The 6318-nt window shown below is 39.8% G+C and overlaps 2 non-coding genes across 2 annotated transcripts; both read left to right on the forward strand.

Moving 5' to 3' along the window:
* The first annotated feature begins 942 nt into the window (after positions 1-942).
* On the forward strand, positions 943-1016 carry TRNAI-AAU (transfer RNA isoleucine (anticodon AAU)). Its single transcript has one exon. It is a non-coding gene; the product is annotated as a tRNA-Ile (tRNA).
* Positions 1017-4130: 3114 nt separating this feature from the next.
* TRNAI-AAU (transfer RNA isoleucine (anticodon AAU)) lies at positions 4131-4204 on the forward strand. The gene has a single exon. It is a non-coding gene; the product is annotated as a tRNA-Ile (tRNA).
* The last annotated feature ends 2114 nt before the right edge of the window (positions 4205-6318 follow it).

A 6318-nucleotide genomic window follows, 5' to 3' on the forward strand; every position in this document is an offset into this window, starting at 1 on the left:
GTTGATGGGTAATTTCTACTGCACATTAAATGTCATAACAAAAAATGAAAAATGATAGGAAATTTCCTGGTTTTTGTTTCAAATTCACCTCACTTGGAATATTTTTTTCCCGTTTTCTGTACATGATATGGTAGAAAGAATAGTGTGATTCAAATCTACAAGTCGTCCTGCAAAAAACAAGCCCTCATATGGTTATATGACTAGAGAAAAATAAAAAAAGTTGTGGGTTTTGGAATATGGGTAGAAAACAATCAAAAGCTCTCCAGTGATTTATACTATCAGTCATGTGCCCTGTGTTCATTTTCTCATGGTGTGTCGTCAAAGAGCCCAGCATAGCCAATCCTCGTTAGTATAGTGGTGAGTATCCCCGCCTGTCACGCGGGAGACCGAGGTCCAATTCCCCGATGGGGAGGCAAGTTTACTTAAAGTCGCAGCTCTTCAAATTAACAGGAAAAGTTCATTGATTTCGATAACATTTGTATCAAGAAGCTGGTTATTCTTTATTGTTTGATTGTCACTCATGGGTGCATCAACTACAAAAAAATCACCACATCTGGGACAAATCCATCCCATAATAACAGCTTATTGCGAAAACAGAGGTTTGATTAACCATCGGAGAGAGTAGTTAAATTCTTGCTACAGTTCTTCGAATTAACATGAAAACTTCATTGACCTGGATATTAGTATTGAGAAGCTGTTAATGTTTGATTGTCACTCACTACAGGTGCATAAACCACCAAAAATCACCCCATGTGGGACAAATCCATCCCATAAAAACAGCTTATTAAGAAAACAGAAAAAAGTAGTCCTGGCCACAAGAGTAGTATTATCCATTAGATCCCATCTCATACAGAACTTCATCTACTCCTAAGCAACCACAGAGGCACGATTGTGATCACACATACTTCCACTACCTTTTGTAAGGATAAACACAGCACACATGGCCGGTTAGCTCAGTTGGTTAGAGCGTGGTGCTAATAACGGCAAGGTCGCGGGTTCGATCCCCGTACGGGCCAGAAGCTCATTTTTAGAGGTTACATTCCATAGTCTAGTCATGTTGGTCCATGTTCAAGTATGTAGCATTTTCTTTGCATAGTCTTTTCTGTTTTTACTACTTAAATAATGAGCAAAAAATATTACAAAAATAAACTACAATGAAGTGAGATGCCCTGAGGTGAACACAGTCGAAAGCTGCTACAAAAACATACTAGTGTCATTATAGTAGACATAAAAGTGGACAAGTTAAGGTGTTATCAAAAGGGTTAAATGACTTAGGGGTACTCAACTCCCACTTGGAAACACACAAAAAGGGACACCCCACATCAAAATCACTTCACTCCCAACCGGCTCAAAAAGATTATAGGCATTACAGCTGGCATCGAAGTAGGTAGAAAGGCAATTTTCACAGATGTAAATAAGTAATTCATGTTTTTAAATGGTTACGCGGCTTTGGGCCCATGATGTCACATTACCAACACCCAGCTAATTATGCCTCCCGTCTCCTTCACGTCACTCTACATCGGGCAAAATGGGTTGTTGGCATGAAATCTGGCATGTATGTGGGCAGGCAGACACTTTTTACTGATTGAAATAAGTAACTACTGTTTTTAAAGGGTTAAATGACTTAAGTTCACTGATATCACCTGACCAATACATACAGAGGGTTGCCTGGCATCAAATTCAATTCACTCCAGATTGATCCAAATGGATTCCTGACATAAAAGCAGACAACAAAATGGGCAAGCAAACACTTTTTACTGATTCGAACAAGTGGTGTTTTTAAAGAGTTTTCTAGTTATTCCCAAAATATTAAAGTTGGTTTCCAGTTGAAGAAAATCCCTTTCCACCAGCCTAGAGTGAACAGATTTTGATGCACGGCATCCTCTTCTGTGTGTTCACATCGTGAGATGAATGGCTCAAAGTCATTGAACCTTTTACAAACACCATTTATTTATTCAATCGGTGAAAACTGGCAGTCTGTCCACATTAATGCCAGCTTTTATGCACGAGCCCATTGGGGCCAGCCTGTAGTGAACTAAATTTGATGGGAGAAATCACTTTCTGTGTGTTTCCAGTGTGAGATCATTGATCCAATGTTCCTTTTTACCCTTTTGATAACATTCTTTGCTGTCTACTTTGATGCCCATTTTCATATCACTTGTATACTTTTTGTAGCTGCTTTAACGTGTATTCATCTAGTACTGACGGAGGTACTGGTGGTGTAAATGAGAACTGACGGTGGTGCTGGTAATTTTTGTACTGATGGTGGTTTTGGTTATGTATAAATGTAAATGTTATAATTGTTAATTTTTAAGACGAGACTAGATCATTTATAGGATCAGTGTGCTGCACTGAAAATACAGGTGTTTGAATGAGGTCCTATATGTCAGCTGAACAAGTGTTTGCCTAAAGCTCCTATATGTTAAAGACAGTCGTCTGATCATGCGGCCAGCTGCTATCTCACCCGACTCTCCCATACACAGGAGCGCTCACTGTGCCGAGTGCTCCTGTGTGCAGTAAGAGAAAGCCAATGGCAGCGGCTGATCATGCCTTTTCGGCCAACTGCTATCTTAGCAGACTCTCCCATACACAGAGGTGGTCACTCTGCCGATTGCTGCTGTGTGCTCTATGAGTTAGCATCTCCTCCGACAATCATTAGCCAGAGGCACCTATACAAATTATACTGTCGTCCGAGCCTGGCAATATCGGCGGGTTCGGCCAACTTTAGACTAATATGTATGGACATGTTAACTACTATCTAAAGAGTATTGTTACTTTAAGAATATGCGCACACTATGTCTTTTAGATGTCTGCTAACCAAACGAGTTTTCAGGCGAAAGCTGCTTCAGGAAATGCCAGAGTCTTATGTCATCATGCTTCTTTTGGTCGTCTTTTCCAACATTTTTTGCCACTGTTTTTTAGATTAAATTGTATTCAATAAACGAATGAGCAGCCTCCAAGCGGAAGTTATACGAAAAAATGTTCAGGGCACTTTTTTTAACCTCTTCGCCTCTTTGAAAAAATGAAGCTGTTAAAAGAAGTTGAAAAGACTAAACACATGAACAGCAAGTTGTTTTACATTGCGATGCATATGTTGTTTTTTTTTTAGCACTGATTTAGCAGTTCTTTAGCAGGGAGGATCCTGAGTGAATCTGCAGTAATTGTACTGATCTGGAGAATCATGTTGATGGGTAATTTCTACTGCACATTAAATGTCATAACAAAAAATGAAAAATTATAGGGAATTTCCTGGTTTTTGTTTCAAATTCACCTCACTTGGAATATTTTTTTCCCGTTTTCTGTACATGATATGGTAGAAAGAATAGTGTGATTCAAATCTACAAGTCGTCCTGCAAAAAACAAGCCCTCATATGGTTATATGACTAGAGAAAAAAAAAAAAAGTTGTGGGTTTTAGAATATGGGTAGAAAACAATCAAAAGCTCTCCAGTGATTTATACTATCAGTCATGTGCCCTGTGTTCATTTTCTCATGGTGTGTCGTCAAAGAGCCCAGCATAGCCTATCGTCGTTAGTATAGTGGTGAGTATCCCTGCCTGTCACGCGGGAGACCGGGGTTCAATTCCCCGACGGGGAGGCAAGTTTACTTTACTTATTGCCGCAGCTCTTCAAATTAACAGGAAAAGTTCATTGATTTCGATAATATTTGTATCAAGAAGCTGGTTATTCTTTATTGTTTGATTGTCACTCATGGGTGCATCAACTACAAAAAAATCACCACATCTGGGACAAATCCATCCCATAATAACAGCTTATTGCGAAAACAGAGGTTTGATTAACCATCGGAGAGAGTAGTTAAATTCTTGCTATAGTTCTTCGAATTAACATGAAAACTTCATTGACCTGGATATTAGTTTTGAGAAGCTGTTAATGTTTGATTGTCACTCACTACAGGTGCATAAACCACCAAAAATCACCCCATGTGGGACAAATCCATCCCATAAAAACAGCTTATTAAGAAAACAGAAAAAAGTAGTCCTGGCCACAAGAGTAGTATTATCCATTAGATCCCATCTCATACAGAACTTCATCTACTCCTAAGCAACCACAGAGGCACGATTGTGATCACACATACTTCCACTACCTTCTGTAAGGGTAAACACAGCACACATGGCCGGTTAGCTCAGTTGGTTAGAGCGTGGTGCTAATAACGCCAAGGTCACGGGTTCGATCCCTGTACGGGCCAGAAGCTCATTTTTAGAGGTTACATTCCATAGTCTAGTCATGTTGGTCCATGTTGAAGTATGTAGCATTTTCTTTGCATAGTCTTTTCTGTTTTTACTACTTAATTAATGAGCAAAAAATATTACAAAAATAAACTACAATGAAGTGAGATGCCCTGAGGTGAACACAGTCGAAAGCTGCTACAAAAACATACTAGTGTCATTATAGTAGACATAAAAGTGGACAAGTTAAGGTGTTATCAAAAGGGTTAAATGACTTAGGGGTACTCAACTCCCACTTGGAAACACACAAAAAGGGACGCCCCACATCAAAATCACTTCACTCCCAACCGGCTCAAAAAGATTATAGGCATTACAGCTGGCATCGAAGTAGGTAGAAAGGCAATTTTCACAGATGTAAATAAGTAATTCATGTTTTTAAATGGTTACACAACTTTGGGCCCCTGATGTCACATTACCAACACCCAGCTAATTATGCCTCCTGTCTCCTTCACGTCACTCTACATCGGGCAAAATGGGTTGTTGGCATGAAATCTGGCATGTATGTGGGCAGGCAGACACTTTTTACTGATTGAAATAAGTAACTACTGTTTTTAAAGGGTTAAATGACTTAAGTTCACTGATATCACCTGACCAATACATACAGAGGGTTGCCTGGCATCAAATTCAATTCACTCCAGATTGATCCAAATGGGTTCCTGACATAAAAGCAGACAACAAAATGGGCAAGCAAACACTTTTTACTGATTCGAACAAGTGGTGTTTTTAAAGAGTTTTCTAGTTATTCCCAAAATATTAAAGTTGGTTTCCAGTTGAAGAAAATCCCTTTCCACCAGCCTAGAGTGAACAGATTTTGATGCACGGCATCCTCTTCTGTGTGTTCACATCGTGAGATGAATGGCTCAAAGTCATTGAACCTTTTACAAACACCATTTATTTATTCAATCGGTGAAAACTGGCAGTCTGTCCACATTAATGCCAGCTGTTATGCACGAGCCCGTTGGGGCCAGCCTGTAGTGAACTACATTTGATGGGAGAAATCACTTTCTGTGTGTTTCCAGTGTGAGATCATTGATCCAATGTTCCTTTTTACCCTTTTGATAACATTCTTTGGTGTCTACTTTGATGCCCATTTTCATATCACTTGTATACTTTTTGTAGCTGCTTTAACGTGTATTCATCTAGTACTGACGGAGGTACTGGTGGTGTAAATGAGAACTGACGGTGGTGCTGGTAATTTTTGTACTGATGGTGGTTTTGGTTATGTATAAATGTAAATGTTATAATTGTTAATTTTTAAGACGAGACTAGATCATTTATAGGATCAGTGTGCTGCACTGAAAATACAGGTGTTTGAATGAGGTCCTATATGTCAGCTGAACAAGTGTTTGCCTAAAACTCCTGTATGTTAAAGACAGTCGTCTGATCATGCGGCCAGCTGCTATCTCACCCGACTCTCCCATACACAGGAGCGCTCACTGTGCCGAGCGCTCCTGTGTGCAGTAAGAGAAAGCCAATGGCAGCGGCTGATCATGCCTTTTCGGCCAACTGCTATCTTAGCAGACTCTCCCATACACAGAGGTGATCACTCTGCTGATTGCTGCTGTGTGCTCTATGAGTTAGCCATTGCTGGCAGTGGCTGATCCCTTAGAGAATAGAAGGATTTACAGTCCGAAATTGGACATCCCGGGTCCTTATCTCCCCCGACAATCATTAGCCAGAGGCACCCATACAAATTATACTGTCGTCCGAGCCTGGCAATATCGGTGGGTTCGGACAACTTCAGACTAACATGTATGGACATGTTAACTACTATCTAAAGAGTATTGGCACTTTAAGTATATGCGCACACTATGTCTTTTAGATGTCTGCTAACCAAACGAGTTTTCAGGCGAAAGCTGCTTCAGGAAATGCCAGAGTCTTATGTCATGATGCTTCTTTTGGTCATCTTTTCCAACATTTTTTGCCACTGTTTTTTAGATTAAATTGTATTCAATAAACGAATGAGCAGCCTCTAAGCGGAAGTTATACGAAAAAATGTTCAGGGCACTTCTTTTAACCTCTTCGCCTCTTTGAAAAAATGAAGCTGTTAAAAGAAGTTGAAAAGACTAAACAC

This window comes from Anomaloglossus baeobatrachus, chromosome 4 (genome assembly GCF_048569485.1).
Source record: "Anomaloglossus baeobatrachus isolate aAnoBae1 chromosome 4, aAnoBae1.hap1, whole genome shotgun sequence".
Taxonomy (NCBI): domain Eukaryota; kingdom Metazoa; phylum Chordata; class Amphibia; order Anura; family Aromobatidae; genus Anomaloglossus; species Anomaloglossus baeobatrachus.